Source organism: Zalophus californianus, chromosome 4 (assembly GCF_009762305.2).
Source record: "Zalophus californianus isolate mZalCal1 chromosome 4, mZalCal1.pri.v2, whole genome shotgun sequence".
Taxonomy (NCBI): Eukaryota; Metazoa; Chordata; class Mammalia; order Carnivora; family Otariidae; genus Zalophus; species Zalophus californianus.
In genome coordinates, this window is record NC_045598.1 from 108,601,237 (window position 1) to 108,622,536 (window position 21,300).

At 36.1% G+C, this 21,300-nt stretch overlaps 1 protein-coding gene across 8 annotated transcripts in view; it reads left to right on the plus strand.

The window, feature by feature from the left end:
• Positions 1-21,300, plus strand: part of SPIDR (scaffold protein involved in DNA repair) — a 563,099-nt gene that overhangs the window by 68,244 nt on the left and 473,555 nt on the right. The window contains exons 2-3 of one of the 8 annotated variants that reach the window (XM_027596467.2): positions 7,214-7,304; positions 8,535-8,607. The exons of the other annotated variants lie outside the window; for them this stretch is intronic. The gene's annotated coding sequence lies outside the window, so the exon portion shown is untranslated. The remainder of the gene's footprint in view (positions 1-7,213; positions 7,305-8,534; positions 8,608-21,300) is intronic. 8 annotated transcript variants of the gene reach the window in all.

Genomic DNA, 21,300 nt, shown 5'->3' on the forward strand with positions numbered 1-21,300 from the left:
ACGAATACGTGGAGGTTATTGAGCGTCCCACTAAAGAATGATTGGGTTAACCAGTAAGTTAAAAAAGAAATAAAAATGTACATGGAAGCAAATGAAAATGAAAACACCTTTGGGATGAAGCAAAGGCAGTTTTAAGTTGCAATACAGTCCCACCTCAAGAAGCAAGGAAAGTCTCAAGTACACAACCGAACCTTACACCTAAAGGAGTTAGAAAAGTAGCAGCAAATGAAGCCTAAAGTCAGCAGAAGAAGGGAAATAATGAAGATTAGAGCAGAAATAAACTATATAGAAACAAAAAAACAGTAGTACAGATTAATGAAACTAAGAGCCAGTCTTTGAAAGAATTTATAAAATTGATAAACCCTTAGCTAGACTTATCAAAAAAAAAGGAGAGAGAGAGGACCTAAATAGATAAAATCATGAATGAAAGAGGAGACATAACCATCACCACAGAAATACAGTTATAAAGAGAATACTGTGAAAAATTATGTGCCAACAAACTGGGCAACCTGGAAGAAATGAACAATTTCCTAGAAACCTACAAACTACCAAACTGAAACAGGAAGAAATAGAAAATTTAAACAGCTGCATAACCAGCAAAGAAATTGAATCAGTAATCAAAAATCTCTCAACAAGCAAAAGTCCAGTGTTTGGATTCCCAGGGGAATTCTACCCCACATTTAAAGAAGAGTTAATACCTATTCTCCTCAAACTGTTCCAAAAAAGAAAAAAAAAAAAAGAAATGGAAAGAAAACTTGAAACTCATTCTGCGAAGTCAGCATGCCTTGACCCCAAAACCAGACAAATACCCCACTAAAAAGGAGGATTACAGGCCAATATCCCTGATGAACATAAATGTAAACATTCTCAATAAAATACTAGCAAATCGAATGCAACAGTACATTAAAAGAAGTGGGATTTATTCCTGGGCTGCAGGGGTGGTTCAACATCTGTAAATCTCCCCAATGTCTAGACACTGGGGAAGGTATGTGCTATGGTGAGCGCTGTGAATTGTGTAAGACTGTTTAATCACAGATCTGTACTTCTGAAATAATACATTATATGTTAAAAAAAAAAGCAGGAGGGGAAGAGTGAAGAGGGGGAAATCGGAGGGGGAGACGAACCATGAGAGACTATGGACTCTGAAAAACAAACTGAGAGTTCTAGAGGGGAGGAGGGTAGAGGGATGGGTTAGCCTGGTGATGGGTATTAAAGAGGGCACATTTTGCATGGAGCCCTGGGTGTTATACGCAAACAATGAATCATGGAACAGTACATCAAACACTAATAATGTAATGTATGGTGATTAACATAACATAAAAAAAACACAGCATTCACTGGAATTTAAATAAAAACTTTTTTAAAAAGCAAAAAACCCTAAAAACTGAAAAACATCTGCAAATCTATGAACATGATATACCACATGGGGGCGCCTGGATGGCTCAGTTGTTAAGTGTTTGCCTTTGGCTCAGGTCATGATCCCAGGGTCCTGGGATTGAGCCCCGCATCAGGCTCCCTGCTCTGTGGGAAGCCTGCTTCTCCCTCTCTCACTCCCCCTGCTTGTGTTCCCTCTCTTGCTGTGTCTCTCTCTGTCAAATAAATAAATAAAAAATCTTTAAAAAAATAAAAAAACTGATATACCACACTAATAAAAGAAAGGGTTAAAACCATATGGTCCTATCAATAGATTCAGAAAAAGCATTTGACAAAGTACAGCATCCCTTCTTGATAAAAACCCTCAACAAAATAGGGATTGATGGAACATACCTTAACATCATAAAGGCCATATACGAAAGACCCACAGCTAATATCATCCTCAGTGGGGAAAAAACTGAAAGCCTTTACCCTTTGGTCAGGAACAAAACAAGGATGTCCACTCTCAACATTACTATTTAACATAGTACTGGAAGTCTTAGCCTCAAGAATCAGACAACAAAAAGAAAAGGCATCCAAGTTGGCAAGGAAGAGGTCAAACTTTCACTGTTTGTAGATGACATGACACTCTGTAGAAAACCTGAAAAGACTCAACCAAAAAATTGCTAGAACTGATAGAGGAACTCAGCAAAGTCGCAGGATATAAAATGAATGTGCAGAAATTTGTTGTATTTCTATACACAGATAATGAAGCAGCAGAAAAAGAAATCAAGGAATCGATCACATTTGCTATTGCACCAAAAACAATAAAATACTTAGGAATAAACCTAACTAGGGAGATAAAAGATCTGTACTCTGAAAACTACAGAACACTTATGAAAGAAATTGAAGAGGACACAAAGAAATGGATAAATATTCCATGCTCATGGATTGGAAGAACAAACATTGTTAAAATGTCTGTACTACCCAAAGCAATCTACATGTTTAATTGAACCACTATCAAAATACCATCAACTTTTTCACCGAGCTACAACAAACAATCCTAAAATTTGTTTGGAACCACAGAAGACCATGAATAGCCAAAGCAATTGTGAAAAAAAACAAAACTGGAGGCGTCATGATTCCAGATTTCCAGCTATATTAGAAAGATGTAGTCATCGGGCGCCTGGGTGGCTCAGTTGGTTAAGCAACTGCCTTCGGCTCAGGTCATGATCCTGGAGTCCCGGGATCGAGTCCCACATTGGGCTCCCTGCTCAGCAGGGAGTCTGCTTCTCCCTCTGACCCTCCTCCCTCTCATGCTCTCTGTCTCTCGTTCTCTCTCACAAATAAATAAAATCTTAATAAATAAAATTGCACTAAAAAAAAAAAGAAGATGTAGTCATCAAGACAGTATGGTACTGGCATAAAAACACATAGATCAATGGAACAAAATAGAGAACCCAGAAACGGATCCACAACTATATGGTCAATTACTCTTTGACAAAGTAGGAAAGAATATCCCATGGAAAAAAGACAGTCTCTTCAACAAATGGTATTGGGGAAATTGGACAGCCACATGCAGAAGAACTGGACCACTTTCTTACACCATACACAAAAATAAATTCAAAATGGATGCAAGACCTAAATGTGAGACAGTAAACCATCAAAATCCTAGAGGAGAACAGAGGCAGCAATCTCTTTGACTCCAGGCACAGTCATTTCTCATTAGACATCTAGCCGGAGGCAAGGGTAACAAAAGCAAAAATGAACTATTGGGATTTTTCACGATAAAATGCTTCTGCATAGCAAAGGAAATAATCAACAAAACTAAAAGGCAGCCCACAGAACGGGAGAAGATATTTGCAAACAACATATCTGATAAAGGGTTAGTGTCCAAAATCTATAGCAAACTTACCCAACTTAACACCCAAAAAACAAATAATCTAGTTAAGAAATGGGCAGAAGACATGAATAGACACTTTTCCAAAGATGACATCTGGATGGCTAACAGACAAATGAAAAGATTTTCAACATCACTCATCATCAGGAAAATACAAATCAAAACCATGATGAGACGCCACGTCACTCCTGTCAGAATGGCTAAAATTAACACAAGAAACAAGTGTTGGTGAGGATGCAGAGAAAAGGGAACCCTGTTGCATTGTTGGTGGGAATGCAAACTGGTGCAACCACTCTGGAAAACAGTATGGAGGTTCCTCAAAAAGTTAAAAATAGAACTACCCCATGGTGGTTCCATTTCTAGACTCTGTACCCAAAGGATACAAAAATACAGATTCAAAGGTGTACATACACTGTTTATAGCAGTATTATTGGCAGTGGTCAGACCATGGAGATAGCCCAAATGTCCATCAACTGATGAATGGATGAAGAGGTGGTATATATATACAATGGAATATTATTCAGCCCTCAAAAAGAATGAAATCTTGCCTTTTGCAATGATGTGGATGTACATTATGCTAAGTAAAATAAGTCAGAGAAAGACAAATACCATATGATCTCACTGATATGTGGAATTTAAGAAAGAAAACATGAACGTATGGGAAGGGGGGAAAGCAAAAAAGAGAGGGAAACAAGTCATAAGTGACTCAAGTAGAGAACAAACTGAGGGTTGCTAGAGGGAGGTGGGTGGGGAATCAGCTAGATGGGTGATGGGTATTAAAGTGGGCAGTTGTGTGAGGAGCACTGGGTGTTGTATGTAAGTGATGAATTACTGAATTCTTCTCCAGAAACCAATATTGCACTGTATGTTAACTAACAGAATTTAAATAAAAAAAAAAAACAACAAAAAAGAAAGAAATGGAAAGAATATGTGTTTCTATGGACTATCTCCAGAGTGGTAACTTATTTTTACTGAATAACCTTGTATGCTATTTTGAATTTCGAACCAAGTACATTATTGCTTGCATTAAAAAATGTTTTCTAAAAGGACATTCTGTAGTAGTATCCAGCATATATTGAGAACTTTAACAAACCAGTAAGGAAAAGACATAGCCCAAATGAAAATCAGGTCATGAGTAGGAAAGGGAAACCTGAATGGCTACTAAGCATGTGAAAAGATGCTCAGTCTCACTAGTAGTATGGGGAGTGTAAATTAAAAATGAAATACTACATATTAATGAGATTACCAAAACACTAAAAGGAAGGTGATGGTGCCCAATGTCAGGAATGTGTATCAATAGGAGTAGTTGCTGTTGAATGTAAATTGCTTTAGTCATTTTTGTAATTTGGTAAGTTCTGATAAAGCTGAAGTTATTCATAATTTATGACCCTGCAGTTGTGCTCTTAGATAAATATCCCTGAGTTTTTCAAATTGGCTTATGACCCATAGTGGGTAATTGATTCAGTGAGTATTAAAAATACAGTGGAATAAAACAGACTACATTAGAATGTATGAATTAGTAACAGTATTTTCATGCAATTTTATATTCAGTTATATTTATTAGTATATGTGTGTTGAATTACAATATGTAATGTATTTTTTTTTACTGTTCTTAAGCAAAAATATTTGAAAGCCGCTGTTCAGAGGAATTTTCACACATGCCTAGAGGAATATATATACGTGACTATTCATTGTAGCATTGTTTAGAAGAGAAAAAACTTCTGAAAGTAAGCTAATTTTATATGAACACAGGCAGATTGTTTTGTATATAGTAGAAAACTATATTATCATCTTGAATAATATTGAGGCAGTAAGCCAGTTTGCCAAAGGATATGTACTGTTTGATACTGCATTATATGAAGTATATAATCATGCAAAACAGTAGTACATATTGATAACCAACAATCTTGGAGGAGAGGAAGTTTTTCTCTAGACACATTTTTCAAATTGTTGCGATGTCACTTTGCATCATCATTCCCTGCAGTGCAGCTGTGGAAATGTGCACTCAGATCTTCAGTTGTAAGGAACATAGTTGATTGACAGCCCCAACTGCCATCCTTTAGGATCCTTCATTTTGTTTGTACTAGGGCCATGTTACCGATGGGCTGCACTGCAGTCTGAGACTCTTCCTACCCAGTTCTCTTTCCTTGTCCTCCTTTCATAGTTTTCAGACCTGCACTGTGGTCTTAAATCTCTCCTCGACTCCTACTTTCTCCCCTTTATAAGCCTTTGCAGGTGCTTCCTTCAGTGAATCTCTTCTATAGCTGATGGTGTCTTGGCATCTGCCCTCAGGAGACTAACTCATACCTGCATGCTCTGCCCAGCATCTTGCAGTCACACTAGCACTTCCTTCCTAATACTTACGCTGATACCTTAACCTTCCTCTTTTGTTTATTCAACATTTCAGGTAGGTTGAAAAAAGTAAAATATATGATGTGTGTTTTTTGTGGACTTTGTCTGTATTCAGTTTATTATTTGTCTTTGAATTTGCAGGGAAGCATGCCCTGAGAACACCTAGTAGTGGTGAGCAAATGAGCCTGGGATGGGATAGCAGCCAATCAAGGGATCATTAATTATTGTGGGCACCTGTAGCTTAGCACTGCTGTAGAACTCTGCGAGCCTCAGAATTATCCCATCAGAGGGACAGGGAAGGGGCAAGAAAGCTGGGTTATTTATATGAAGATCCCTTTATTCATTGGTTATGGGCTGGCCCTTGGTGGAATTTGGGCAATAGAGTATTTCCTAGTTCTTAGAGACTACTGCACAGGTGGGGAAGAATGGCTTCTGGCAGCCAGAGAAATCTCTGAGGCAAAGAAATGGAATTGCTGGAAATTGGAGATAGAGCCAGCATCACTGAAGATAGGGGAGGAGATATGAGTAGGGTGTCAGCAGTGTCTGTTGTAGTGTTTAAATGTACATTGAATAAAATGGAAGGGGGAAGATTTATTACTTAGCTCTCCGGAAGCAAACTCTCCCTTATTCTTTTACTATTGAATAATTGTTACTGTTTTATGAAGAATAGGCTATTTGCCTCTCATTCATGAATGTTTGTAGAAACAGAACATATGTGGTGTGTGGATACTTAACTCTGTGGGAGAACCATACTTTCACTCAGTGGGAAACATTGATTATAATTTAGGTCTGTTTTGAATCCCTTGCCCAGGCTGACATGAGCGATGTTGTTGATTTAGGAAACAGTCTTGCCTGTGAGCATAATTTTGCCAGTTCTCTGGAGCAGAGTTCTGGTAGTCCTTATGTAAAGGCAACTGAACTCGTAATAATAGCACATGCTAACATTATGAATTCTTCCTTGTTGTGGGGCATTCTTCTAAGTGCTGTGCTATGTACATTAGCTTAATTAAACCTCATAATTGCTCTTGCGATATGGGAACTGTTGTTATCATCCCTAATTTTCAGAGGATTCTAAGGCACAGACAGATTAAGTAATTTTTCTTTGTTTATAAAGTAGTATATGACTGAGCCAGGATTCTAACTCAGGTACTCTGGTTTCTGAGCTGTGGTCCTGGCCATTTTGTTATAGTGGGTCAATAATAGTAATAGCAATAATAACGTTAATAACACGATAACCCTGTGTTTTTACTATACGTTAGGCACTTTATTAAAGTGCCAATCATGTAAGCTAGATGTTATTACCAACTCCATTTTATAGATGAGGGAATGGAGATACAGCTAATAAATGTCAGAATGAGATTCTAACTCATGGAATCTGATCCCACATTCTCTTAATTACTTAGGTTGTATTCCTTGGAGTATAACAGTTTAACTACATGTTAAACTACGTGGAGGAAAAGCATGATAGAAATCAAAGAGAATGGCAATAACTTCTCTTTGTAATGTCATTTTTTAGCACATTTAACAAATATAGTTGATTATTGATGTTGCTTTCTGTTATTGGTTGGTATGGCTGTCTGAGTTTTCACAATTTATGTGTCTTCCAAGAACCATTCCTGTAGAGGGCAGCAGAGACACAGCAGTGATTTCTCTTCATAACCTACAGGTTTCCAGGAAGTGTGAAGGAAGTTGGATTTAGGTGAGCTTTGTTATGTAATTCTCATGTACTTTATGTAGTGACTCCTATGCAAGTTAACAGGCGATAACCTGAATAAGGTTCAGGTTTTTGTTGAAGGTGTGCAGCAGAAGCTGGCTGACACAATGAAAGATCTCAAAGTAATTCATGAAATTTTAAAGAGAAAACAAATGAGGTTTTCAAATTTGAAATACATAGTCATTGTTATGAAATAGATGTTTTCTTTGTATAGTTAACAGTAGTGGTAGAACAAATGATTCAATATCTCATAGAAGATGAAATATGGAAAAGTTTCAACAAAGTAAGGATAAACAGCATTTTGTATTCTTACATGGGAGTATATTGTAACCCCTTACAAAGTGATCTTGAAACTATTTCTAAATTTATGAGCATATTTGTAATTTTATCTTTGTTTATTTTTATTCATTTGTTTATATAGAAATTTGAAAGTAATACATTTAATTTCACTTTTAATGAGTTTTAATGAATTAGATTAAAATGATGTGACTAAATATGTACTAATTGTTAATGTCTAAGAACTGTTCATTGCATACATTGTATATGGACTTGAAATAATTATGATCAAAAACATTTTAGAAACTGGCTTTCAAATATAATTATGTTTATATAAAAACCAACAAAATTTAATGATTGTAAAGGAAGTCTGGAGTTTTTAGTAATGGCTTTTTGATTATATTTTAAAGATTTCATTATAGAAACATTGCACTTCAGAAGAAATCCATATTCTAGTGTGTTCTCATAGTAAAAACGGAGGGATGTTAGAGGTTATATTGAGGAATGTGTATTTTTTGGTTATTTTATATTATAATTTATGTTTATACAAGGCCTGCCTTGGAGATACTGCAGGTTCCATTACAGATCACCACAGTAAAGCAAATACCATAATAAAGTGAGTCAAGTGAATTTTTTGGTTTCCCAGGGCATGTGAAAGTTGTGTTACATTATACTATAGTCTCTTAAGTGTACAATAGCATTATGTCTAACAAAACAGTCTACTACTAATTAAAAAATACTTTATTGCTAAAAAGTGCTAACCACCATCTGAGCTTTTAGCAACTGATAATTACTGATCACAGATCACTGTAACAAATACAGTAATAATGAAAAAGTTTGCAATATTGTGAATTTGAAAAATTACCAAAATGTGACCCAGAGACACAAAATGAGCAAATGCCGTTGGAAAAATGGCACTGATAAGCTTGTTTGATGCAGGCTTTCCACAGACCTTCAACTTGCAAAAATGCAGTATCTGTGAGACCCAATAAGGTGAAGTACAATAAACAAGGTAATGCCTATATATATGATCTATATATGATAGAGATATGATATATGTGTTCATGATCTCATAACAAGCGTATTTTGGTTTTTATTCTCTATGAAAGTGTGTGCCCATATAATTTGTAGCATCTCTTTCAGAATTTACATCCTTATTTTTCCAACATCTCCCTTCTTAATTGTCTAAACTTCAGCTAATGAGATACCAGGGCAGGAGCTTTGTCAATTTCTCTTAGTATAAATGTTCCTCCTCTCACTGTCACCCTGTTATCCCAGCCAGAAAAGTATGACTTATACTTAAAGTGAAAAAACAGTTAATTGAGATGGGCCCTGATATGACTCATATATTAGAATCAGCAGCTGTTGTTTAGGGACATAAAGGAAAATATGCACATAATGAATGCAGACACAAAAATGGAACCAAATGAAAATTTTATAATTAAATGTACAATACCTGAAATAAAAAATTCATTACACAGGATTATAGAAGATTGGGAAAGAAGTCAATGAACTTGATAGATCAGTAGAAATTATTTAATTTGAAAATTGAAAAAAAGATTTTAGAAAATGAAGTTAGCCTCAGTGACTTTGGAGGACATATCAAAAGATCTAGCAACACATTTTAATGGAGTCCTATATGTATAGGAGAGGAGAAATCAGAGCAAAAATTTTTGGAAAAATAATGGTTGAAAATTACCCCAAATTGGTGAAAGGCATAAATTTACATATTCAAGAAACTCAGTGATCTCCAAACAAAATAAGTACAAGAAAATCACACTTAGGCACGTCATAGTCAAGCAGTTGAAATGATAAAGAATCTTGAAAGAACCCTGAGAACTGATACAATAACAATAAGTGATAGCTTATCAGAAACAGTGCTGGCTAGCAGGCTATAGGACACCTTTACATTGCTGGAAAAACAAATCAACCCAGAATTCTGTCAGTGAAAATATCATTTAAGAATGAAGGCAAAATAAAAACCTTTTCAGAAAAACAAGAATTAAAAGATTTCATTGCAGCAGATAAACATTATAAGAATGCTAAAGGAAGTTCTTTAGGTTGACGGGAAGTAATACGAGATGAAAATTCACATCTTCAGGGTGGAATAATCTCCCCACCTATTAAGAAAAGTTAAACCTGATAATTTAAAGCAAAAATTATAACATTAACACTATAACATGGCATTTATGGCATATGTTGATGTAATATGACAGATGTAGAATGAGGGATTTGGCTAGGTAGATGGAATTATATGCCTTAAACTTAAAGGTGTATGTTATGATTCCTACAACAAACACTAAAAATGAAAAATAAAATACAAATAAGTATAGCTAAAAAACAATAGAGAAATCAAAGTAGAATTTAAAGTGTATTCAGAGATTATAAAAGGAGGTATAAAGGTAATAACAGATGAATATAAACAGATGAGATGAAGAGAAGACAAATAGGGGCATCTGGGTGGCTCAGTCGGTTAGCATCTGCCTTGGGCTCAGGTCATGATCTTAGGGTCCTGGGATGGAGGAGCCCTGCATCGGGCTCCCTGCTCAGCAGGCAGTCTGCTTCTCCTTGTCGCTCTGCCCCTCACCCCTGACTTGTGTGTGCTCTGTCTTTCCCTCTCTCTCTCAAATAAGTAAAATCTTAAAAAAAAAATGAATAGCAAAATTATAGACTTAGATTAACCCTATCAACAATTACATTAAATGAAAATAGATAAAGTATTTACTGAAAAGGTAGAGCTTGATACATTGGTAAAATGCAAGACCTCCTTATCTGTTGTCTACCAGAGATGTGTTTTAGATGTAATAACACAGGGATGCCTGGGTGGCTTAACCTGTTGAGCATCTGACTCTTGATTTCTGCTTAGGTTGTGACCTCTGGGTCGTGGGATCAAGCTCTGCATTGGGCTTCAAGGTCAGCCCACAGTCTGCTTGTTCCTCTTCCTCTGCCCCTTGCCCCTTCTCTCTCTTTTAAATAAATACATAAAATCTTAAAAAAAATGTAATGACATAGATTGAAAATAAATGCATGGAAAATGATGTAGCATACAAATAGTAATTATAAGATAGCTGGAGTGATTATATTAATATTAGGTAAAATAGATTTCAAACAGTGTTATTGGAGATAAAGAAGGACATTTCATAGTGGTAACACCAGGAAGACATACCAGCCACAAATTTGTAAGTGCTTTTTTTTTTAAATTATGTTATGTTAGTCACCATACAGTATCAATAGTTTTTGATGTAGTGTTCCATGATTCATTGTGTGTAGCACCCAGTGCTCCATGCAATACATGCCCTCCTTAATACCCATCACCGGGCTAACCCATCCACCCACCCCCTCCCCTCTAAAACCCTCAGTTTGTTTCCCAGAGTCCATAGTCTCTCATAGTTCGTCTCCCCCTCCTTCCCCCCCTTCATTTGTAAGTGCTTAAGATCTGTAATCATAGCTAGAAATTTTAACACCATACTCTCTATAATTAGAGAAAATCTAGACCAAAAAAAAAAAAAAATCAATTTGAACATAAAGGATCTGAAAACCACTATCAACTACCTTGACCTAATTGACATTTGTAGAACATCACATGTAACTAGAATACAACAGAATGCACATTCCATTCAAGTGCACATGATACGCATACCAAGATAAATCATATATAGGGCTATAAAACTTCTCAATAGGTTTCAAAAGTTTGAAATTCTAAGGACTCTAATTTCTAACCATGGTTGAATTTAAAGTAGAAATCATTAATAAGATATGCAGAAAAGTCCAAGTATTTGGAATTAAAACTGTAATTTTCCTAGCCAATCTACAGATTTAATGTGATCAAAATCATTTTTTCTCCACAGGTATTATTATTATTTTTTAGATTTATTTATTTGAGAGAGAGCAGAGGAGGAACAGAGGGAGAGGGAGAGAGAAACTCAAGCAGATTCCACGCTGAGTGCGGAGCCAGATGTGGGGCTCAATCTCATGACCCTGAGATCACGACCTGAGCTGAAACCAAGAGTCTGCTGCTTAACCGATTGAGCCACCCAGGAGCCCCTCCATGGACATTTTTTAAAGTACCTATGACAGTCTTCATTGTATTACTTTAAGTCACTCTAAGCTTGCATTAATTGTAAAAGACCAGGTCCATATTTGTAATAATGATTTTTCTTATTTCAAGTTATAAGAACACCACTTGATATAGCTTTTATTAAGGTATAATTGACATATTCCATTATATAAGTTTCAGGTCTACCAACATATTTGCATATATTGTGAAGTGATCACAACAATGTCTAGTTAACATCTGTCACTATACATAGTTAAAAAAATATTTTTTCTTTTGATAAGGATTTTTAAGATCTACTTTCTTAGCAACTTTCAAATATGCAGTACAGTATTATTAACTGTAGTCAACATGTTGTACATTATATCCCCATAACTTAATTATTTTACACCTGGAAATTTATGCCTCAGTCCTTTGTCCCACCCCCGGCCCCCACCTCTGGCAACCACCAGTCTATTCCTTGTATCCATGAGCTTGGTTATGTTGTTTTTAAAATTCCACATGTAAGTGAGAGCCCACAGTGTTTTACTTTCTCTGTCTTTATTTCACTTAACCTAGTGGCCTCAGGGTCCACCCATGTTGTCATAAGTAACAGGATTTCCTTTTTTTATGGTTGAACACTATTCCATTGTATATATATATATATATATATATATATATATATATATATATATATACCACATCTTGCACAGATTGCTTCCATATCTTATCTATTGAAAATAATGCTGTAGTGAATGAAAAGGTGGCATATATTTTTTCCAATTAGTATTTTTGTTTTCTTCACATAAATACCCAGAAGTGGAATTGCTGGACCATATGGTGGTTCTGTTTTTAATTTTGTGAATAACTTCCATACTGTTTGCCATAGTGTCTATACAATTTACATTCTCACCAAGAGTACATAAGGGTTCCCTTTTTCACACATTCTCACTTATACTTGTTACTTTTTGTCTTTTTGATGAAAGCCATCCTCATAGGTGTGAGTTGGTATCTCATTGTGGTTTTGGTTTGCATTTCCCTGATGATGTTGAACATCTTTACATGTGTCTCTTAGCTATCTGTATGTTTTCTTTAGAAAAATGCCTGTTCAGGTTCTCTGTTTTTTAGTTTGTTTGTCTGCTAGTGAGTTGTATGCGTTCTTTATATGTTTTGGATATTATATCAGATATATCAGATTCAGGATTTGCAAATATATTCTCCCATTCGGTAGGTTGTCTTTTCATTTTATGGATGATTTCCTTTGCTGTGCAGAAGATTTTTAGCATGATATAGCTTATACTTGTTTAGTTTTACTTTTGTTGCCTTTGCTTTTGAAGTCAGATCCAAAAACTCAGTGGCCAAGACCAATATTGAGGAGTGTACCATCTATGTTTTCTTCTAGTTTTATGGTTTCAGGCCTCATATTCAAGGTTTTAATCCATTTTGAGTTGGTTTTTATGTATAATGTAAGATCATATCCTAGTTTCATTCTTTTGCATGTGGCTGTCCAGTTTTCCCAACATCATTTATTGGAGGGAATGTCTGTTCTTTCCCCATTTTATAGTCTTTAATTTTTTGTCATAAATTAATGACCACATATAGGTGGGTTTGATTCTGGGTTCTCTCTTCTGGTCTGTTGATCCATCTGTCTGTTTTCAAACCAGGACCATACTGTTTTGATTACTATAGCTTTGTAATACAGTATGAAATCTGGGATTGTGATACCTCTAGCTTTGTTGTTTGTCAAGATTGTTTTGGTTTTGGAGGTTTTTTGTTGTTCCATACAAATTTTTAGGAATGTTTGTTCTGTTTCTGTGAAGAGTGACATTGTAAATTTTAGGGATTGCATTGAATCTATAGATTGCTTTGGGTACTGTTAATATTTTAACAATATTAATTTTTCAATCCATAAGAATGGAATATCTTTCTATTTATTTATCTTTGTTAATTACTTTAATCAGTTTCTTATAGTTTTCATTGCAGAGGTCTTTCACCTCCTTGGTTAAATTTATTCCTTGGTATTTTATTCTTGTTATGTAATTGTAAATGGGATTGTTTTCTTAATTTATCGTTTTACTACTTTGTTATTAGTGTATAGAAATACAAATTTCTATATATTAATTTTGTATTCTGCAACTTTTTAAAAAAAGATTTCATTTATTTGAGAGAGAGAATGAGAGAGAACATGAGGGGGGGAGGGTCAGAGGGAGAAGCAGACTCCCTGCTTCTGGGACTCCAGGATCATGACCTGAGTTGAAGGTAGTCACTTAACCAGCTGAGCCACTATTCTGCAGTTTTTTTGGTGGAGTCTTTAGGGTTTTCTATATATAATATCATGTCATCTGCAAATACAGTTTTACTTTTCCTTTCCAATTTGGATACCTAATACTTCTTTTCCTTGCCTAATTGTTCTGGCTATGACATCCATCCTATGTTGAATAAAATGGTGAGAGTGGGCATCCTTGTGTCGTTGCTGATCTTAGACAAAAAGCTTTCAGTTTTTCACTATTGAGTATGATATTAGCAGGGGTTTGTCATATATGGCCTTTATATGTTGAGGTACATTCCATCTATATCTACTTTGTTGAGTGTTTTTATCATAAATGGATGTTGAATTCTGTCATGCTATTTCTACATCTATTGAGAAGATCATATGATTTTTATGTTTTATTTTGTTTATGTGCTGTGTCATGTTGATTGATTTGCAGATGTTGAACTACCTTGCATCCCTGAAATAATACCCACTTGATCATGGTATATGAGCCTTTAAATGTATTGTTGAATTTGGTTTGCTAGTATTTTATTGAAAATTTTTGCATCTATGTTCATCAGGGATGTTGCCCTATAACTATCTTTTCTTATGGTGTCCTTATATGGTGTTGATATCAGGGTAATGCTGATTGCATAAAATGAGTTCAAAAGTGTACCCATCACTTCTATTTTTTGAAAGAGTTTGAGAAAGATTGCCATTAATTCTTTAAATGTTTGGTAGAATTTACCAGTAAAGGCATGTGGTCCTGGACTTTTTTGTTTATTGGGAGATTTTTGATTACTGATTCAATCTCTTTACTAGTAATCAGTCTTTTAAAATTTCTTATTTTTTTATGATTGTAGTTCCTTTCTGAATATTTCTAGGAATTTATTCATTTCTTCTAGATTGTAAAATCTGTGGCATATAATAGTATTTTGTGATTCTTTGTATGTAGTTGTAATTTCTGATTTTTTAAAAAGATTTTATTTACTTGACAGAGAGAGGGAGCAAGCACAAGCAGGGAGAATGGCAGGCAGCAGAGAAGCAGGCTCCCTGCTGAGCAGAGAGCTGGACATGGGGCTCGATTCCAGGAACCCAAGATCATGACCCGAGCTGAAGGCAGACACTTAACCAACTGAGCCACCCAGTGCCCCTAATTTCTGATTTTGAGTCCTCTTTTTTCGTTGCTGAGTCTTGCTAAAGGTTTGCCGATTTTGTGTATCTTTTCACAGAACCAACTCTTAGTTTCATTGATCTTATTTTTATCTTTTTAGTCTATTTAATTTATTTCCACTCTGTATTTCCTTTCTTCTACTAACTTTGGACTTCACTGGTTCTTCTTTTTCTAGTGTAATGTTAGGTTGTTTATTTGAAATTTTTCTTAGTTCTTGAGGTAAGTATTTATCTCCTGAACTCTCTTTGAACTGCTTTTGCTATATCCCCTAAATTTTGGTACATTGTATTTCCATTTTCATTTGTCTGAAGGTATCTTTTTATTTCTCATTGATTTCTTCATTGACTCACTGGTTGTTCAGTAGCATGTTATTTAAGCTCCATATATTTGTGAATTTTCCAGTTTTCTTGTAATTGATTTTTAGTTTCATCCTATTATAGTTGGAAAATATGGTTGATATGATTTCAATCTTCTTAAATTTAGTAGAACTTATTTTGTGGACTAACATATCTATTCTCGAGAATGTTCCATGTGCACTTGGAAAGAATATGTATTCTGCTTTTGGGTGGAATGTTCTGTATATATCTGTTCAATTCATCTACTAAACATGTTGTGTAAGTCCAATGTTTCCTTATTGATCTTCTGTCCGGATGATCTATCCATTATGAAAGTTCCATACTATTATTGTATTGCTGTCTGTTTCTTCCTTTAGATCTGTTAATATTTGCTTTATATATTTAGGTGTTCCTAGTTTGGGTGCATAAATATTTACAAATGTTACATCTTTTTGTGGATTGATACCTTCTTCATTATGTAATGCCTTGTTTGCTTGTTTTTTAAAAATAGTCTTTGCTTTAGTCTATTTTGTCTAAGGATAGTTATTTTTTTAAATTTTTTATTATGTTAATCATCATATATTACATCATTACTTTTTGATATAGTGTTCCATGATTCTTGTTTGTGCAGTGCTCCACGCAGAATGTGCCCTCTTTAATACCCATCACCAGCATAACCCATCCCCTCACCCCCCTCCCCTTTAGAACTCTCAGTTTGTTTTTCAGAGTCCATCATCTCTCATGGTTCATCTCCCCCTCCGATTTACTCCCCTTCATTCTTCCCCTTCTGCTATCTTCTTTTTTTTTCTTAACATATATTGCATTATTTGTTTCATAGGTACAGATCTGTGATTCCACAGTCTTGCACAATTCACAGCGCTCACCATAGCACATACCCTCCCCAGTGTCTATCACCCAGCCACCCCATCCCTCCCACCCCCCCACCACTCCAGCAACTCTCACTTTGTTTCCTGAGATTAAGAATTCCTCAGTGAGGTCATATGATACATGTCTTTCTCTGATTGACTTATTTCACTCAGCATAACACCCTCCAGTTCTATACACGTCAATGCAAATGGCAAAATCTCGTTCCTTTTGATGGCTGCATAATATTCCATTGTGTATATATACCACCTCTTCTTTATCTATTCATCTGTTGATGGACATCTTGGCTCTTTCCACAGTTTGGCTATTGTGGACATTGCTGCTATAAACATTGGGGTGCACGTACCCCTTCGGATCCCTACATTTGTATCTTTGGGGTAAATACCCAGTAGTGCAGTTGCTGGATCGTAGGGTAGCTCTATTTTCAACTGTTTGAGGAACCTCCATACTGTTTGAGTGGTTGCACCAGCTTGCATTCCCATGAACAGTGTAGGAGGGTTCCCCTTTCTCCGCATCCCCGCCAACATCTGTCATTTCCTGACTTGTTAATTTTAGCCATTCTGACTGGTGTGAGGTGGTATCTCATTGAGGTTTTGATTTGGATTTCCCTGATGCCGAGCGATGTTGAGCAGTTTTTCATGTGTCTGTTGGCCATTTGGATGTCTTCTTTGGAAAAATGTCTGTTCATGTCTTCTGCCCATTTCTTAATTGGATTACTTGTTCTTTGGGTGTTGAGTTTGATAAGTTCTTAGATTTTGGACACTAGCCCTTTATCTGATCTGTCATTTGCAAATATTTTCTCCCATTCTGTCGGTTGTCTTTTGGCTTTTTTGACTGTTTCTTTTGCTGTGCAAAAGCTTTTTATTTTGATGCAATCCCAACAGTTCATTTTTGTCCTTGCTTCCCTTGCCTTTGGCGATGTTCCTAGGAAGAAGTTGCTGAGGCTGAGGTCGAAGAGGTTGCTGCCTGTGTTCTCCTTTAGCATTTTGATGGACTCCTGTCTCACATTTAGCTCTTTGAACGATTTGGAGTCTATTTTTGTGTGCGGTGGAAGAAAATGGTCCAGTTTTATTCTTCTGCATGTGGCTGTCCAGTTTTCCCAACACCATTTGTTGAAGAGACTGTCTTTTTTCCATTGGACATTCTTCCCTGCTTTGTCAAAGATTAGCTGACCATAGAGTTGAGGGTCCATTTCTGGGCTCTCAATTCTGTTCCATTGATCTATGTGTCTGTTTTTGTGCCAGTACCATACTGTCTTGATGATGACAGCTTTGTAATAGAGCTGTCCGGAAGTCCGGAATTGTGATGCCGCCAGTTTTGCTTTTCTTTTTCAACATTCCTCTGGCTATTCGGGGTCTCTTCTGGTTCCATACAAATTTTAGGATTATTTGTTCCATTTCTTTGAAAAAAGTAGATGGTATTTTGATGGGGATTGCATTGAATGTGTAGATTGCTCTAGGTAGCATTGACATCTTCACAATTTTTGTTCTTCCAATCCATGAGCATGGAATGTTTTTCCATTTCGTTGTGTCGTCCTCAATTTCTTTCATTAGTATTTTATAGTTTTCTGAGTACAGATCCTTTGCCTCTTTGGTTAAATTTATTCCTAGGTATCTCAGGGTTTTGGGTGCAATTGTAAATGGGATTGACTCCTTCATTTGTCTGTCTTCTGTCTTGTTGTTGGTGTATAGGAATGCCACTGATTTCTATGCATTGATTTTATATCCTGCATTTTATATCCACTTTACTGAATTCCTGTATGAGTTCTAGCAGTTTTGGGATGGAGTCTTTTGGCTTTTCCACATAAAGTATCCTATCATCTGCAAAGAGTGAGAGTTTGACTTCCTCTTTGCCGATTTGGAAACCTTTGATTTCTTTTTGTTGTCTGATTGCTGTGGCTAGGACTTCTAATACTATGTTGAATAGCAGTGGTGAGAGTGGACATCCCTGCCGCGTTCCTGACCTTAGGGGGAAAGCTCTCAGCTTTTCCCCATTGAGAATGATATTCGCTGTAGGTTTTTCATAGATGGCTTTTATGATACTGAGGTATGTACCCTCCATCCTTATACTCTGAAGAGTTTTGATCAAGAAAGGATGCTGTACTTTGTCACATGCTTTTTCTGCATCTATTGAGAGGATCATATGATTCTCATTCTTTCTTTTGTTAATGTATTGTATCATGTTGATTGATTTGCAGATGTTGAACCAACATTGCAGCCCAGGGATATATCCCACGTGGTCATGGTGAATAATCCTTTTAACGTACTGTTGGATCCTATTGGCTAGTATTTTGGTGAGATTTTTGCATCCATGTTCATCAAGAATATTGGTCTGTAATTCTCCTTTTTGATGGGGTCTTTTGTCTGGTTTAGGGATCAAGGTAATGGTGGCCTCCTAAAATGAGTTTGGAAGTTTTCCTTCCATTCCTATTTTTTGGAACAGTTTCAGAAGAATAGATATTAATTCTTCTTTAAATGGTAGAATTCCCCTGGGAAGCCATCTGGCCCTGGGCTTTTGTTTGTTGGGAGATTTTTGATGACCCCTTCAATTTCCTTAGGGGTTATAGGTCTGTTCAGGTTTTCTATTTCTTCCTCGTTCAATTTTGGTAGTTGATACATCTCTAGGAATGCATCCATTTCTTCCAGGTTCTCTAATTTGCTCATAATATGTTCTTATAATTGTATTTCTTTGGTGTTGGTTATGATTTCTCCTCTTTCATTCATGATTTTGTTGATTTGGGTCATTTCTCTTTTCTTTTTGATAAGTCTGGCCAGGGGTTTATCAATCTTGTTAATTCTTTCAAAGAACCAGCTCCTAGTTTCGTTGATCTGTTCTACTGTTCTTTTGGTTTCTACTTACTGATTTCTGCTCTCATCTTTATTATTTCTCTTCTTCTGCTGGGTTCAGGCTTTATTTGTTGTTTTTTCTCTAGCTCTTTTAGGTGTAGGGTTAGGTTGTGTATTTGAGACCTTTCTTGTTTCTTGAGAAAGGCTTGTATTGCTATATACTTTCCTCTTAGGACTGCCTTTGCCGCATCCCAGAGATTTTGAACAGTTGTGTTTTCATTTTCATTGGTTTCCATGAATTTTTTTAATTCTTCTTTAATTTCCTGGTTGACCCATTCATTCTTTAGTAGGATGCTCTTTAGCCTCCATGAATTTGAGTTCTTTCCGGCTTTCCTCTTGTGATTGAGTTCTAGTTTCAAAGCATTGTGGTCTGAAAATATGCAGGGAATAATCCCAATCTTTTGGTACCGGTGCAGACCTGATTTGTGACCTAGGATGTGATCAATTCTGGAGAATGTTCTATGGGCACTAGAGAAGAATTTGTATTCTGTTGCTTTGGGATGGAATGTTCTGAATATGTCTGTGAAGTCCATTTGGTCCAGTGTGTCATTTAAAGTCTTTATTTCCTTGTTGATCTTTTGCTTAGATGATCTGTCCATTTCAGTCAGGGGGGTGTTAAAGTCCCCCACTATTATTGTATTGTTGTCAATGTGTTTCTTTGCTTTTGTTATTAATTGCCTTTTATAATTGGCTGCTCCCATGGTAGGGGCATAGATATTTACAATTGTTAGACCTTCTTGTTGAATAGACCCTTTAAGTAGGATATAGTGTCCTTCTTCATCTCTTATTACAGTCTTTGTTTTAAAATCTAATTTGTCTGATAGAAGGATTGCCACCCCAGCTTTCTTTTGGTGTCCATGAGCATGGCAAATGGTTTTCCACCCCCTCACTTTCAATGTGGGGTTCTCTTTGGGTCTAAAATGAGTCTCTTGCAGACAGCATATTGATGGGTCTTGTTTTTTAATCCAATCTGATAGCTTGTGTCTTTTGATTGCGGCATTTAGCCCATTTATATTCAGGGTAACTATTGAAGGATATGAATTTAGGGCCATTGTATTGCCTGTAAGGTACTGTTACTGTATATTGTCTGTGTTCCTTTCTGGTCTGTGCTGCTTTTAGGCTCTCTCTTTGCTTAGAGGACCCCTTTCAATATTTCTTGTAGGGCTGGTTTTGTGTTTGCAAATTCCTTTAGTTTTTGTTTGTCCTTGAAACTTTTTATCTCTCCATTTTCAATGACAGCCTCGCTAGATATAGTATTCTTGGCTGCATATTTTTCTCGTTTAGTGCTCTGAAGATATCATGCCAGTCCTTTCTGGCCTGCCAGGTCTCTGTGGATAGGTCTGTTGCCAGTCTAATGTTTCTACCATTATAGGTTACATATCTCTTCTCCCGAACTGCTTTCAAGATTTTCTCTTTCTCTCTATGACTCAGAAGTTTTACTATTAGATGTTGGAGTGTTGACTTATTTTCATTGATTTTGAGAGGGGTTCTCTGTGCCTCCTGGATTTTGATGCCTGTTTGCTTCCCCACATTAGGGAAGTTCTCTGCTATAATTTGCTCCAATATACCTTCTGCGCCCCTCTCTTTCTTTTTCTGGGATACCTATTATTCTAATGTTGTTTTGTCTTATCATATCGCTTATCTCTAGAATTCTGCCCTCGTGATCCAGTAGTTTTTTATCTCTCTTTTTCTCAGCTTCTTTATTTTCCATCATTTGGTCTTCTATATTGCTAATTCTCTCTTCTGCTTCATGCATCCTAGCAGTTGGGGCCCCATTTTTGATTGCATCTCATAATAGCCTTTTTGATTTTGATTTGGTTAGATTTTAGTTCTTTTATTTCTCCAGTAAGGGTTTCTCTAGTAACTTCCATGCTTTTTTCAAGCCCACCTAGTATCTTTAAAATCATGATTCTGAACTCTAGGTCCGACATTGTACTAATTTCCGAATTGAGTAGGTCCCTGGCAGATGGTACTGCCTCTTGTTCTTTTTGCTGAGGTCATTTTTTTCATCTTGTCATTTTGTCCAGAGGAGAATAGATGAATGAGAGAACAAAATCGTAACAGGTTAACGTCCCCAGCAAATGTACTCTAAAGAAATCAGAAAAGACCTGAAACCAGGGGAAAAGAAAGGGAAAGAAAGAAAAAAGAAAGAGAAAAAAAAAAAAACAAAAAGATAAAAAC